This window comes from Plecotus auritus (genome assembly GCF_963455305.1).
Source record: "Plecotus auritus genome assembly, chromosome: 6".
Taxonomy (NCBI): domain Eukaryota; kingdom Metazoa; phylum Chordata; class Mammalia; order Chiroptera; family Vespertilionidae; genus Plecotus; species Plecotus auritus.
Genome location: NC_137773.1, coordinates 117,149,953 through 117,166,696, shown reverse-complemented (window position 1 = coordinate 117,166,696; position 16,744 = coordinate 117,149,953). Strand labels below are relative to the sequence as shown.

At 43.4% G+C, this 16,744-nt stretch overlaps 1 protein-coding gene and 1 pseudogene across 3 annotated transcripts in view; both read left to right on the top strand.

The window, feature by feature from the left end:
• GXYLT2 (glucoside xylosyltransferase 2) overlaps positions 1-16,744 on the top strand; it is a 155,828-nt gene that overhangs the window by 17,328 nt on the left and 121,756 nt on the right. The gene's annotated exons all lie outside the window — the stretch shown is intronic.
• On the top strand, positions 329-15,782 carry LOC308250620 (large ribosomal subunit protein eL33-like; annotated as a pseudogene). Its single transcript has 2 exons — positions 329-674; positions 15,728-15,782. The product of its transcript is annotated as a large ribosomal subunit protein eL33-like (transcript).

The following is a 16,744-nucleotide window of genomic DNA, read 5'->3' as shown; positions in this document are numbered from 1 at the left end:
CAGCATAAAAAAGTCCTGGACTGGAGGGCTTCACACGTTAATTTTACCAAACATTCTCACGATTCCAAAAAATTTAAGAGAAGAAAAGACTCCCAAGCTCATTTTATGAGGCTAGCATATCCTAATTCCAAAACCAGATAAAGGCATTACAAAGAAAGAAAATTATTGGATGATATTTCCGATGAACATAGACATAAAAATTCTCAACAAAACATTAGCAAATTGGGAAAAATAACGAGTGGGTTCCACCACATCTCGCGGAGAGGCACTGCTGGGGCATGGAGGCTCTGCCAGGCCTGCTGGGAACAGGACTTCTATAAGGACAAATATGTCTGGAAGGCTGTGGTCCAAGGCCATTTTTGCTGGCTATAAGCAGGGTCTCCGGAACCAGAAGGAGAACACAGCTCTTCTTAAAATTGAAGGTGTTTATGTTCCAGATGAAACAATTCTATTTAGGCAAGAGATATGCTTAAGTGTACAAAGCAAAGAACAACACAGCGACTCCTGGTGGCGAACCAAACAAAACCGAGTCATCTGGGGAAAGGTAACTCGTGCCCATGGAACAGTGGAACAGTTCATGCTAAATTCTGAAGCAACCTTCCTGCCAAGGCCATTGGACACAGAATCTGTGTACTGCTGTACCCCTCAAAATATTCAAAGTGGTGCCGAAACCGGTTTGGCTCAGTGGATAGAGCGTCGGCCTGCGGACTGAAGGTTCCCGGGTTCGATTCCGGTCAAGGGCATGTACCTTGGTTGCGGGCACATCCCCAGTGGGAGGTGTGCAGGAGGCAGCTGATCGATGTTTCTCTCTGATCGATGTTTCTAGCTCTCTATCCCTCTCCCTTCCTCTCTGTAAAATACCAATAAAATATATTAAAAAAAAAAATTCAAAGTGGTGCTACAAGAAATGTAAGATTTAAACTTACTGAAAATAAATAAAGTGGATTTGTTTTCCTATGGGGGAGTGGGGAAACATTAGCAAATTGGATCCAGCAATACATTAAAAAATCACACACCATGTCCAAATGGGATTTATTCAAGGGATGCAGGGTTGGTACAATATCCACAAATCAATTAACATTATCGATACACCACATAAATAAAATGAAGGATAAAAATCATATGATCATCTCAATAGATGCAGGAAAAGCATTTGACAAAATCCAGCCCCAATTTATGATAAAAACTCTCAGCAAAGTGGGAATAGAGGGAATATACCTCAATCTAATTAAAGGACATATATAACAAATCCACAGCCAACATCATACTTAACAGGGAAAAACTAAAAGCATTTCCCTTAAGATCAGGAATAAGACAGGGATGTCTGCTTTCACTACTCTTATTCAACACAGTACTGGAAGTCCTAGTTACCACAACTAGACAAGAAGAAATAAAAGGCATCCTAATTGGTGAGGAAGAAGTAAAACTGTCAATATTAGCAGATTACATAACAGTGTCTATAGAGAACCCTAAAAGATCCACCAAAACACGACTAGAATTGATAAACACTACAAAGAACAAACTGATAGTTGCCAGATGGGAGGGGAGTTGGAGGGTGGGATGAAAATGGGACAAGATTAAGAAGTACCAATTGGTAGTTACAAAACAGTCACAGGGATCTATACTACAGCATAGGGGATTCCATAAAGTAGCAGGACACAAAATTAATATTCAGAAATCAGCTGCATTTTTATACACCAGTAATGAACTTTCAGAAAGAAAAACTAAGGAAACAACCCCATTTCCAACTGTTTAAAAAATAAAATGAAATACCTAGGAATAAATTTAACCAAGGAGATAAAATACCTGTACTTGGAAAATTGTAAGATCTTGAAGAAAGATGAAGATAAACTTAAATGGAAGTATACTAGTATGTTCATAATAGGAAGAATTAACATCATTAAAATGTCCATACTACCCAAAGCATTCTATATATTCAATGCAGTCCCTATGCCAATGTCATTTTTTACAGAAATAGAACAAATAATCCAAAAATTCATATGGAAACAAAAGACTTCAATGGAGTGTTACTCAGCCATAAAAAGAAAATCTTACCATTTATGATAACATGATGGACCTAGAGGGCGTTACACTAAGTGAAATGAGCACACAGAGAAAGACAAATACCATATGATTTCACTTAAATGTGGAATCTAAAGAACAAAATAAATAACAAACAGGAACAGACTCCTAGATACAAAGAACAAACTGATAGTTGCCAGAGGGGAGGGGAATTGAAGGTCGGGGTGAAAATGGAGACAAGATTAAGAAGTTTGTATTGGTAGTTTTGAAATAGTCACAGGATGTGAAGTACAGCCTAGGCTAGTCAGTAATATTGTGATAATTATGTATGGTGCAAATCTCTGTAAATTATATAAATGTCTAACCAATATGCTTTACACTTGAAACTATATAAAATACTATTGAACTGTATAGAAGAAATTAAAAATAGGGAAAAATAAAATAAGACAAAATTTTAGGTAACATATTTTACCATTATTTAAAAATAAGTTTTTAAATAGAAAATAGAAGACTTTTGTTGAAGATGTAATTCATTTTACAGTCATCTCCAAATTGACCTCAGTACTTGATTTATTTTAGATTATGAAACTCTGAAAACTGCCCCTGGAAGAGGAGTTTCTTAAACTTGCTATCTTATTTGAGACTCATGATTTGGTTCCAGTCAAGAGTGACTTAGGTCCATTTGAAGGTGATGTTTTGATGCCCACCTGCGTCACCTCCTCTTTTCCTCTTTTTGCAATACAAAATGCCAGCCTGATCTCGCCCCCAACGGCCCTCCCCTGCTGGCCTGATCTCGCCCCCAACTGCCCTCCCCTGCCAGCCAATTTGGTTCTGATTGTTCGGTTTCTATGCCAGTCAGTGTCAAAAGCTCCGCCTCCTAGGCAGCCATTGGCTCATCACACTTCACCCAGATTTGGTTCTGATTGTTCGGTTTCTGTGCCAGTCAGCATCACCAGGCCTATCTCTGGGCCTGGTCAGAGAGGCAGGGCTGATCAGCAGACCCCCTGAAGGCCCGGAGAGAAACAGAAGCGTGGCTGCTGGCGAAGCCCGGAGCGAAAGAGAGAGCCAACGGCTGGTCAACAGCTGCCACGGAGGCTAGGGATCAGACCCTGCCTCTCTCTTTGGGGCTCTCTCTGGGCATGATCCGCAGTCCCCTAGGCAGTCAGTGCTGGGTCGCCATGGCAACCCAGCACTGACTGCAGGACTGACTTCTGGTGCTCAGTCAAGCCTTCTGTCAGTCATTATGGACCCTGGATTTTCATATATTAGGATTATTAATAATGAACAACATTTGCTAATGACTGTTACAATCATGTTGCATTCATTTTCCTTATGCGCCTTTCGTGCAGGCGCACCATTTCCTTCCATTAATACTAGCAGCGAATATGTTAGCAACGGATTGCCACATCATTAGTCTTGTACTGACTTGTTTGGTGTGTGCCACAGGAAATATTTTGCTTTCAAAGAACAAGGAAAATAGGTTTATTTGCATTACGCTTATTAATTTGTACAGTTATTCAGTGTCTGGTAAGTTATGTTCAAGAAAAATATTAATTTTTATTAAAATGTTCTGTTATTATTTTTTTAATATATTTTTATTTATTTCAGAGAGGAATGGAGAGCGAGAGAGAGATAGAAACATCAATGATGAGAGAGAATCATTTATAGGCTGCCTCCTGCATACCCCCTACTGGGGATCCAGCCCACAACCTGGGCATGTACCCTTGACCAGAATCAAACCCGGGACCTTTCAGTCTGCAGGCCGATGCTCTATCCACTGAGCCAAACCAGCCAGGGCAAAATGTTCTATTATTTTATATTAACCACTAGAGGCCTGGTGCACGAAATTCGTGCACCGGGGAGGGGGACCCTCAGCCCAGCCTGCACCCTCTCCTGCACCCAATCTGGGACCCATCAAGGGATGTTCGACTGCCCGATCCACTGGGATCGGGCCTAAACAGGCAGTCGGACATCCCTCTCACAATCCAGGACTGCTAGCTCCCAACTGCTCACCTGCCTGCCTCTTGATTGCCCCTAACCGCTTCTGCCTGCCAGCCTGATCACCCCCTAACCACTCCCCTGATAGCCTGATTGATGCCTAACTGCTCCCCTGTCAGCCTGTTTGCCCCTAACTGCCCTCCCCTGCAGCCCTGGTACCCCCCAACTGCCCTCCCCTGCAGGCCTGGTCACCCCTAACTGCCCTCCCCTGCAGGCCTGGTCCCCCCCAACTGCTCTCCCCTTCAGGCCTGGGTCCCTTCCAACTGCCTTTCCCTGCAGGCCTGGTCACCCCCAACTTCCCTCCTCTGCCGGCTTGGTCACCCCTAACTGCCTTCCCCTGCAGGCTTGATCGCCCCCAACTGTCCTCCCTTGCAGGCCTGGTCCCTCCCAACTGCCCTCACCTGCTGGCCTGATCGCCCACAACTGCCCTCCCTTGCTGGCCATTTTGTGGTGGCCATCTTGTTTCCACATGGGGATAGGATCTTTGACCACATGGGGGCAGCCATCTTGTGTGTTGGAGTGATGGTCAATCTGCATATTACTCTTTTATTAGATAGGATAGAGGGCTGGTGCACGGGTGGGGGCCAGCTGGTTTGCCCTGAAGGGTGTCCCGGATCAGGGTGGGGGTTCCCTTGGGGCGTGGAGCAGCCTGGGTGAGGGGCCTGTGGTGGTTTGCAGGGGAGAGGTGACCCAAGCAGAGGCCCTGGTATCTGGGGTTTATTTATCTTCTACAATTGAAACTTTGTAGCCTGGAGCGGAGCCAAGCCTTCTGCTTGCTCCGTGGCGGCAGCCATTTCTGTTGGGATTTATGTATCTTCTATAATTGAAACTTTGTAGCCTTAAGCGAGGCCTGGGCCGGCCAGGGTGTGGGGAAAGCTTGGCTTCCTCCATCGCCGGGGGCAACCCTAGCCTCCTGCTCTTTCCAGCTCCGTGGCTGCCACCATTTCTGTTTGGGGTTATGTATCTTCTATCATTGAAACTTTGTAGCCTTGAGTGGAGGCCTAGGCTGGCAAGGGCAGGCGGAAAGCTTGGCTTCCTCCATTGCTGGGGAAACCCAAGCCTCCCTCCTGCTCTCTGTGGCTGTAGCCATCTTGGTTGGGTTTATTTGCATATTTGCTCCTGATAGGCTTGTGGGTGTGGCTTGTGGGTGTAGCAGAGTGACGGTTAATTTGCATATTACTCTTATTAGATAGGATTACTCATTTATTTCAACCCTTTGTATTCAGCATGTCTCTATCGAAAAAACCCTGTGTTTCTATGAAAATTGAAGCTTTTGTTTTTTGCGGCCCACGTACACTTAAACCTTGTTTATTTGGCCCGTGGTAGCCTTTAGGTTTGACATTCTTGGTGTAAGGCATCAGAATTGGGGGGATTATTGATTCTTCCCTTTAAGTTGGTATGTTCTTTATGCTCTTTTTTGGGAAAAGGGCAGTCCCCATTGGCAGAATATGTAATACTCATTCTTCTCTCTCATATGTCACCAGCCATTTATTTCAAACTATCACTGCTAGTTCATAGTTTAAAACCTCAATAACATCCTAATTTGAAGAGAACAGGAAGATGGAGGAATAGAATCTCCTGTGTCAGGTACAATGATAGTAGGGAGAAATGTAACGAGAATTAGTCCAGGCAGCATCATAGAGTTTTCAAGGGACAAGAATCATCGATAAGACTGCATGACCTTAGCTAAAGGTGAATGCATATGGATGGCTAAGGTGGAGCTGGTGAGAGTATGCTGTGAGAGCCACGCCCAGGGGACTGGGGTCAGGGCTGGAATCCAGTCCATACTTGGGTCCCTGAGCCAGAAGCCCTGAATACAGATAAAAGGTTCATCTGCCCAGAAGGGGCTCCTTTCTAACTCGCTTGTGTTGCCCCAAATATAGCATAATGATTGAGAGCACAGGCTTTTTTTTTTTTTTTTTTAATATATTTTATTGATTTTTTTACAAAGAGGAAGGGAGAGGGATAGAGAGTTAGAAACATCGATGAGAGAGAAACATCAATCAGCTGCCTCCTGCACACCCCCTACTGGGGATGTGCCCGCAACCAAGGTACATGCCCTTGACCGGAATCGAACCCGGGACCCTTTAGTCTGCAGGTCAACGCTCTATCCACTGAGCCAAACCAGCTAGGGCAAGAGAGCACAGGCTTTTAAGTCTAGCCCCCTGAGTTTGAGTCCTTGCTCTGCAACTTAGTGTTTTATAAAGCATGTGTCTGTCATCCATGACTAAGGCAGGCACACACATAAAGACACGTAGACAAAATCATGTGCCTTGAGGCACTGAACGCCTTATTGTGTGCTAGACTAGTCTTTGTTTAGGAGCACAGCCATGTCCCAAATATCATGGTCCAAACTAAATGCACACTATTCATAATTGAATGCACTTAACAAACAATTGTAATGAACACCCCCCTTGGCGGTATTTGGGCACGTTGTTGACACCACTCATATAATACCATGACCTCAGTGAAAATGTCAGCTTTTCTGGCTATCTTGGGAGATTAATGATGTTTGATTTAACTCCAGACCCTGGGCCATTAAAAGTGATTTCACTGTTAGCATAGTTCTTAGTGTAATGTCAGGGTTTCCAAGTGAAGGCTCTCCTCACAGCTTCAGCGAGGACAGTTTCTTGTCAGGGAACTTTACTACTGTGTTCCCCGAAAATAAGACATCCTCCAAAAATAAGACCTACTTACAGGTTTCCTTCTGAGTGAAATATAAGGCATCCCCCGAAAATAAGGCCCCCAGGCTCTGTCTCAGAATGAAAATTAATTTACCGTAAACTGGTCGCTAGGGCCGCCCCGACTGGCGTCTAGCAACCAGTGACGTTACGTGGAGTCCTGACGTCACGGCTATGTGGAGGCGGAGCGGAGGTCGGAGTGAGCGGTGAGCGCGGGGCGGGAGAGAGGAGGAGACTTTCGCAGATGTGTGTAGAAAAACAGGAGGATTAGAGCGGACGGGATGCGGCGAAGGTGCTGAGTGCTGGTCTGTCTCTGGTGACACTACCTGATGCTCGCGGCCGCCTTCATGATGACTGAAGGTTCTCAGTCAGTGGCAGACCCTGCTCCAGCCCAGATCCAGGCACCAGCAAGCCCAGTGACAGTCCCCAGGAAGGCCCCAGGGGGTAAATGTCTGATAAAGGGGTAGGGGGGATGTCTGGCGAAGGTGTTCAGTGGCACAGGGGTGGGGGGAGGGGGATCACTTAAAATGACACAGGAGGATCAGAGGAGGAAATCAAAATGACACAGGAGGATCAAAAGGGGTTACTAAAATGGTAATCCCCCCTCTGATTCTCCTGTGCCATTTTGATTCCCCCCCTCTGACCTCCCCTGTGTCATTTTGAGTGATCCCTCTCCCCCCACCTTGATACCCCAATTCCTTTTTTTTTACCCCTAGAAATGAGCGCAAAAAGAAAAAGCTACTCCGTGGAGTACAAGAAAGGAATCATGGAAGACTCTTGGGGCCAAAATCTTACTGCTTTCTGCAAAGAGAAGATGTTGAGTATCCGATTGGTCCGAAAATGGCGAGCAGAGTATGGTAACCTCATTGAACAAGTGGACAAGGGAAATGCTAAAAAGCGCAAGTGTGGATCAGGTCGGCAACCATTATTTTCTGAGCTGGAAGACCTGATCTGTGAATGGGTTGTTGACTGGTGAGCAAAGGCTTTGGTTGTGAATAGGGCTCAGATTCAAGAATTTGCCCTTGCAATGGCACCACAGTTTGACATAGCCCCCGAAGATTTCAAAGCATCACAACACTGGCTGGATAATTTCCTTCAGCGAAGTGAACTGTCTTTAAGAAGATCTACAACATTGTTTAGGTTGGAAGATACTCAAGTTATTAAGCGAGCACTTGCATTCAAGTCCTTTATTGATGATGCTGACTTCTCTAAATACAATCTTTCCAACATGATTGCTATGGATGAAACTGCAGTGTTTATGGGCCAATCATCTCAAACAACAATTGAACTGCGGGGTGCCTCCTTAGCATACATTCCCTCCACTGCTTACGAAAGTGCACATGTTTCCTGTATTTTGGCAATTCGTCTGGATGGCACTAAAATCCCACCTTTAATCATTTCTAAGGGCAAGAAGGAAAAGATTGAACGTGTTTTGGGCGTTTTTATTCCTGAAACTGAAAAAGCCTGGGCCACACAAGCAGTTATAAGGAAGTGGGTCGATTTAATGCTGCCACTTGTTATGTGAGGGAGCCAAAGAGGTCTGCTAGTCTGGGATGCAGCCAGCACTCACTGCGCTAAAGACATGAAGACATTTCTTCACGAAAGAAAAATAGATCAGATAATGATTCCCGCAGGAATGATGGCCTATCTCCAGACTCTTGATATTGCAATAAACAAGCCATTCAAAGACAATTTGTGCATGGAAATTAATGACTACATTGAAAATAGAATGGAGAGAAATCAGCGTGGAAACTTTGTGAAACCTAAACTGCAAGAAGTTGTGACTTGGGTGAAGAATTCATGGGAGAAAATCACTGACAGTTGCATTGCAAATGCACTGCGAGCAGGCTACCTTGACAAGAAGTACTCATTTAAAGACAGTGCTATTGCTAAACATGAGAGATTTGGTCCACTGATTCTGAAAGAAATGGAGTCACAAGAAATTCACCAGGAAATTCAGGAATTGGATTGTTATGATGATGTTCCAGAAGATGATGACATGATTGTCATTGAATAAATGAGTAAATTCTTGATACTGTAGGATTCACAGTTTGTCTGGTTTGTGTTGACAACTACCGTACTACCGTACCATATACAGGTAATAAATTTCCTTTATTTTCATTTAACAATAAATGTGTACCGTATTCTTCTTCATGGAAAAATAAGACATGCCCTGAAAATAAGACCTAGCATGTCTTTGGGGGCAAAAATTAATATAAGACACTGTCTTATTTTCGGGGAAACACGGTAGTAGTGCCTCTTGCAGCCCATACTTCACACGACTACAGTTCCTCACACCAGAGTCTCCTTCTAGGTGCTCTGTCCAGGTGTTTCTTTTCCCTGAGCTTCCACTCTGGCCTCATTTGCAGACCTCCTCCATTTTCAAATAGCAATGATTTCCTCTTGTAACAGATTCCACTTGTGAGGGGATTCTGATAATCTGTTCTTCCTCCAAGGTGAGCGTATTCAACTTCTTAGAATTAATCTTCTACCATGTTTCCCCCAATATTTCTGCATTTGCTTCCCTATTACTAGTTACCAGCAGTGCTGTCTTAGGCTCTTTTAAAGACCTGCCGTGTCCGTCAAGCTTGCCTGCTTGTGTCACAGTGTCAGGTCTGCTGAGTCCCTCTAGCTCATTAGTTAGGGAGAAGCACTGACAGGAGGGGGCGGCGGAGCTGACAGAGAAGAGGTCCTGAGGAGAACAAGTACTCCCTTAAGTAATTCTGAGTGTTTTGCAGTAATAGGCTACAAAGTAAATAGCACTACACATAAATGTCGTATTTCATTATTTATGCACTCCAGAAACTGAAGTTTAATCAAGTCAAACACTTGATACTTTTAAGTGATTAAGGAGACCCCTTGTCTTGGGCAGCATGGGGGTAGCAAGGCTGCATTCCTTCTGAGCCACCTGGGATATTCTGAATATCATTTTTCATTTGTGTGTGGGGAGAGCTTGAGCACGACAATGGGACAGTGTTTACCAAACTTCAGTCTTTTCCACATAAGTACCAGCATCCTATATAATCCTATATAATAAAGAGGTGATATGCAAATTGACTGTCACTCCACATGGCCACCCCCATCTGGTCAAAGATGGCTGCCCCCATGTGGTCACAAGATGGCTGCCAAAGATGGCCAGCAGGGGAGGGCAGTTTGGGGTGATCAGGCCTACAGCGGAGGGCAGATGTGGGGGACCAGGCCTGCAAGGGAGGGCAGTTGGGGGGACCAGGCCTGCAGGGGAGGATAGTTAGGAGTGACCAGGCTGGCAAGGGAGGGCAGTTAGGGGCAATTGGGCCAGCAGGGGAGGGCAGTTAGGGGCGACCAGGCTGGCAAGGGAGGGCAGTTAGTGGTGTCCAGGCTGGCAGGGGAGGGAAGTTTGGGGCAATTGGGCCAGCAGGGGAGAAGTTAGGCATTGATCAGGCTGGCAGGGGAGTGCTTAGGGGGTGATCAGGCTGGCAGGGGAGTGCTTAAGGGGTGATCAGGCTGGCAGGCAGAAGCGGTTAGGGGCAATCAGGCAGGCAGGCGGGTGAGTGGTTGGGAGCCAGCAGTCCTGGATTGTGAGAGGGATGTCCCAGATTAGAGAGGGTGCAGGCTGGGCTGAGGGACACCCACCCCTGCACAAATTTTGTGCAGCAGACCTCTAGTCTTATAATATGGCTACACTACTATTGCTAACTTAAAAAATTTTTTAAATCTATCCTTCTCATAAACTTGAGTGCATTTATTTATTTATTTATTTATTTATTTATTTATTTATCTAATAGCAGCTTTATTCTCATGTAATTCAAATATACTGTAAAGCTGTGCAATCCAGGGGCTTTTCGTTCATTCAGAGTCATGCATCATCACCACTAACAAATTTCAGGACATTGTCATCACCCCAAACATAAACTCTGTACTCATTAAGCAGTCACTTGCCATTTGCCTCTTCCCTCAGCCTCTGGTAACCACTAATCTGCTTTATGTTTCCATGGATTTTCCTATTCTGGATTTTTCATATACATGGGATCATAAAATATGTGGTTTGTTGTATTTTCACAAGGTTCACAGTTCACTGTTTTAAAGGTTCATCCATGTTGTAGTAGGTATCAGTACTTTATTCCTTTTTATTGCCAAATAATATTCCATTATATGGGTATACCACATTTTATTTATTCATTCATCAGTTGAAGGACATTTGGGTGAAACTTCTTGGCTTTTGTGAATCATGCTGCTATGAACGTTTGTGTACAAGTTTTTGTGTGGACATGTTTGTGTTTCTCTTGGGAACATACCCAGGAGTGGAACTGCTGAATCACATGCTGGTTCTACATTTACCCTTTTGAGGAATTGCTGAGCTGGTTTCCAAAGTGGCTGCCTCATCTTACAATCCCACCACAGTGTTTGAGGCTTCTAATTTCTCTACATCCTAAGTGGAGAAATTTTATATCACTGCCCTAACTTGTCAGCAATAACATAAATAGAAGGTAAATGTTGAATCAAACACTGAGAAAACTAAACGACATTATTCATTTCTAACTTGGTACTTTTGCTACTGAAGATTCTATGTCTTAAGTCGGCTATCCTTTTAGTTGAAAAAGAGGATTGGGCAACATTAAAAAAGTGTTCAAGACATATTAGCACCAAGCTGAGACTTTTTTTGTTGATATTGTTGAAAAAGAACTGAAAATGGAATAACTTTCTTACTATGAATCTCACTGTCATTTGATGCAGTGTATAAATTATAACAACAACATCTGCGTCACCTCTTTTGGGACACACAGATGTGGAGGCAATATACCATATGCAAGCCTGTTTCTTATGTCAGCTGCATGGCTTTGTCATAAAAGTAACTCAGAGGTGGTTGGAGTAGTGTTTGTTATTTTTTTTGTTTGTTTGTTTTTCTTCTCATGGCCTGGTGTTTTCTGAGAACTCTTAGGTACATTTGAGACTCAGAATTACTACATTATTGATAGAATAATAGCTATTAACTCAGTAATTCCATTTCTGGGGATTTAGTCTAAGAAAATAATTCAAAAGAAGAAAAAATGCATCAGCCTTCATATGTTTAGTGCAAGATTTATATTTTTAATTGAAAATGTAAAATTGTGTATTTTATTTGTTTTTTTCTTTATTTTAAATTTATCTTTATTGTTGAAAATATTACAGATGCCCTCTTATTTTTTCCCTATTGACCCCTTCCCCTGCCCTCCTCCCCCAGGCCCTCACCATACTTTTGTCTGTGCCTATGGGTTATGTGTATATACAGTACATACAAGTTCTTTGGTTAATCTATCCCCACTCACCCACCCACCCTTCCCCGCATTCCCTCTGAGATTCTGCACTCTGTTCCATGCTTCCATGTCTAGGGATACACTCCGTTCACCAGTTTATTTTGTTGATTAGATTCCACATATGAGTGACATCATATGATACTTGTCTTTCTCTGACTTACTTATTCCACTTAGCATGATACTCTCCAGGTCCCTCCATGCTATCTCAAAGAGTAAGAGATCCTTCTTTTTTACTGCTGCATAGTGTAAATGTACCACATGGTGTAAATGTACCACAGCTTTTTTATCCACTCATCTACTGATGGACACTTGGGCTGTTTACAGATCTTAGCTATTGTAAATAGCACTATTATGAACATAGGGGTGTCTCTATTCTTATGATTGATGGTTTGGGTTTTCTTAAGCTCTATTACTAGCAGTGGAATCACAGGGTCAAATGGCAGTTCCAAATTTAATACTTTGAGGAAACTCCATGCTGTTTTCCATGATGACTGCACCAGTCTGCATTCCCACCAGCAGTGCACGAGGGTTCCCTTTTCTCCACATCCTCGCCAGCACTTGTCATTTGTTGGTATTTTTGATGGTAGTCATTTTGACAGGTGTGAGGGGATACCTGTCTTTTAATTTGCATCTCTCTTCTGATTAATAACTTTGAGAATTTTTCATATCTTTTGACCATTGTATGTCCACTTTGGAGAAGTGTCTATTTAGGACCTTTGTCCATTTTTTAATTGCATTGTTTGTCTTCTTTTTGTTAAGTTGTATGCATTCCTTATGTATTTTGGAAATTAACCCTTTATCAGATGTATCACTGGCAAATATGTTCTCCCATACAGTGGGCTCCCTTTTCATTTTGTTTATGGCTTTTTTTTTGCTGTGCAGAAGCTTTTTATTTTGATGTAGTTCTTGTGATCCTCTAGTCTGCTGTTGGATCTCTGTATATTATTTTTTATTTCAGTCAGTGTATGCTTAATTTCTAGTTGGTCCTTTTTCATATCCTCGAGGGTCTCGCTAAATTTATTGGCCTTTTCTAGAAAATTCTTGAAAAAACCTTATAACCATAGTTTTGAACTCTATATCCAGTCATTTGTTTTCCTCCATTTCTTTAATTTGTGACCTGTTTCTTTGTCTCTGCATTTTGGCTGCTTCCCTGAGTTGATAGAGTGGCTTTGTGTGCTAGTTGTCCTATAGGGCCCAGTGGCTCAGCCTCCCCAGTTACCTGAGGTCGACACTCTTGGTGCACCCCTATGTGGGCTGTGTGCACAGTCTTGTTGTAGTTGAGCCTTGATTATTGTTGGTATCACTGTAAGGAATTGACCTCCAGGCCAATTGGCTGTGTGGACCAGCTGCGACTTCAGAGGGAGAACTGTTGTGCTGGAGACACCCTTATGGGGCAGGACTTTTTTCAGTGGGGCTTTGGTGCTCACTGAGTCTGCCCCTTGAGTGTGTCACTTATGGATGTGAAGAGTTGTAATCTGGATGGTCTCACACTGACCACTAGGTACACTGGCTCTTGGGTCTCCAGGGAGGTGCAAAATCAGCCACTGCCTGGGGCCACCCAGCAGGAGCTACAGAGAGATCTGCAGATTCCTCCTCTTTGTATGGAGTTTGGAACTGCCCGGATGAGGCCCAGCTGTGAAGCAAGGCAGGCTGCTGCTGCCAGGCCTTGGGCCTTCTTTTGGAAGCTCTGGGGCTCTCTGACCCAGCTGCAGTTTGACATGTTTTAGGTGGGGAAAGGACATGCCATTCATATGCAAAAGCCGATGCACATCTTGGGTACGGTTGTAAATTGGGTGGGGCAGGGTCTCTGGGAATCACCAGGGCATAGCAAACAGCAATGGCTGCCAGTCAGCCCTGCACTGGAGAGGTCCCTGGGTCTCTGTGTCCCGCAGCACTGTGCAGGAACAATGATCGCTGCGAGCAACTCTTGAGAGAAAGCCGCCCTCGCGTTCCGGCCGATGTGAGACAGTCCAGTTTCTCCCCATATGTGTCTGGGTCCCCAGAGTCTCTCCTGGAACAGGAGTTCAGAGCAATGGGGAGTTTGTATTTCCCTCCTGATTGAAAAAAACAAGTGCACCCAGTTGCTAGCTTGTTTCGCACATGCCACCGCACCTCCTACCAGTCTCAATGCGCTGTTTTCTTTTTTTTCTAGTTGTAGAACTTCCACTCAGCCAGCTTTCCCGTGCTTCTGGATGATATTTGTTTTGTTTTTTAGTTGTAGTTTTGATGTGGTTGTGAGAGGCAGCAAGTACAAGTGTTTACCTATGCTGCCATCTTGGTTGTCTCTAATCTGTCTCTTCATGTACCTTAGGCTGTAGACCACAGCAAGGCATAAACTCCACTGGGTGTGGCATGTGGTTTTCCAACAGGTTGGGGCACTTGCTTCCACCCAGTCCAATGCTGCCTGGATGGTTAAGGTCTGCCTGTGGAAGATGTCCTCTGCAGTGTGGGGGGATTGACACTGCATAGGAATCCAGGAGACTGCTGTCTGAGCTCTTTCTTTAGGGCCCCCTGCATGTATTCTCCTCAGACAGCTCTAGACCACTCTGTCCTCCCTCTGCTGGAGCACAAGGTGAGTGGCTGCACACAAAATTTTGTGTGTTGACCCTTTAAAAGGGTGCCTGCATTTCCAGCTGCTCTTCACAACCAGATATTCTATGGGCACCTTTCTCAGTTCTGGTTCTCTGGGCTGGAGAGCCCATCTTTGGGTTTATACCCCAGAGTTCTCAGTGGGAACCCCCCAAAGCTGAGATATCCGTACAGACTTCAGCTGCCATCTGTGAGAGCCCAGTCAGCCCATACCTCCGCACTTCCTATGAGTCTCTGTGAGGTCTCCACTTTCTGTCCTTGGTTATCAGGGTTCTCTCCAGCTAATCTTAAGTTGATTATTCATGATGATTTTTCTATATCTTAGTTGGAATTTCTGTTTGTTTCTGGGAGAGTGTAAGTGTAGCTTCCACTTAATCTGCCGCCATGTTGGAATCCTGGTTACACCTCTTCATTCACTAAAAAGTTAGGTCCTCACTCATGGTATTGCCTCCTTTCCAATTCCTGTGAACATTGTTGGGGACTTCTACTACTATTTAGACCCTTCACTTTTGTGGCCTCTACACCCACCACCTTTTCCATTCTCCGTGAGATGCCCTTGTTGTGCTCAGATCCTGAACTTATACATAAACTATGTCCTCTACCTGAAATGTTCTTCCCTGAATTTTTGCATGGCTACCACTTCTCTTTTGGACAGAGGAATGGGTTTCCTTGATGACCTCATCAAAGGAACACCCTCTCTTTTATTCTCTGACATGGTCTTTGCTTATTCTTTCCAAAAACTTGCCTCTGCTGGTGATTACATATTCTTTTATTATAATTTACATCAAGTATACAACATTATATAAACAAATAAAATAAAGTTTCTATCTTTAGAAAGAAAATTAAGGATTCCAACATGGCAGCAGATTAAGTGGAAGCTATATTTGAGAGTTATATTTGAGAGTTAAGTGTGTCATTGGTAGGAGTTGGTGAAAATCGCAACATTTCAATGACCTTAAACTTGATTATTCATTGTGACTGCACAACACAAATGCTTATTACCTGAAGCCTGAGATTTTTAATGTAATGTGAGAGGTAGCAGAATCTGGGCAGCAAAGGTCTCATTAAATCCCAACCATGGATACTTGAACTGCCCCCAGAACTGTCAGCAAACACCAAGAGAGATGGCTGCCCCTGCCCCTGCTTTTTGTACCGCATTCCCAGGTCCTTGAAGCTGGCAAAGAAGAGAAGTGGCCTGCTGAGCAGCAGGGGATCATAAGCTTTTCTTAATTAGAAAAAAGAAGTATATGTCTATTAGTTTGGGTACACAAAATAAAGATAATAAAATAAGGAATTTCTGTGCACACTGCACTCACCTTAGGAAATAAAAACATGTCTCCAGAAATAACCATTATCTTGCATTTGATGTTTATCGTCCTTATGCATGTTTACTTTTTTTTTCACATCTGTGAACAATATATAGTGCCATTTTGCTTGTTTTTAACCTTCATCTGAGTGATATTCTATGGCTATCCTTCTACAAATTGCTTCTTTCCTTTTTGGCCTTATGATGATACATGGCATTCTGGTTTGTTCATTTTCACTACTATGTAGTATTCCACTTAAACATATCAGATACATTCATGATTGTCCTGTGTGTGGACAGCAAAGTTATTTCCAGTTTTTCACTATGACACACAGAGTTGCTGCGAGCATTCTTGCAAGAGTCTTGTGCAAGTGTGCGAGTTTCTTCATGTTGTATGTATGGATGTAGAACTGGAGGGCTGGGCAGTGTGTGCACATCTTCACTCCTGGGAGATGTTGCCAGTGGCTCTCCATGGTGTGGGGCCGATTTGCACTGTCTGAACTGTCCCCCACCTCCATCACTTCAAGGCTTATATGGCCCATCTTTTATTTTCTTAAAAAATGTTTGCCAATCTGAAAATAAAATGGAATCTTTTTATTGTTTGAATTTGTATTTCCCAGATTATTAAGGTTAAATATTTTATTCATGTAGAAGCTCAGTGTGTAAAGCTAAACTAGTCAGAGTTGTTCTATTTGGGGTGGGGTAATGGTTCATATTTAAGATATCTAAACAATCGCATGTATAGTGTTAGTACCTTTGGATGATGTACTAGTATCTATTCCTAAATATTGAGCATATTTTTAAGTAAATGAGTTTGTATTAAATATCTTTGTAGCATATTTTAGCTAGTTGTTTGTGAATTTAGCATTATCTGT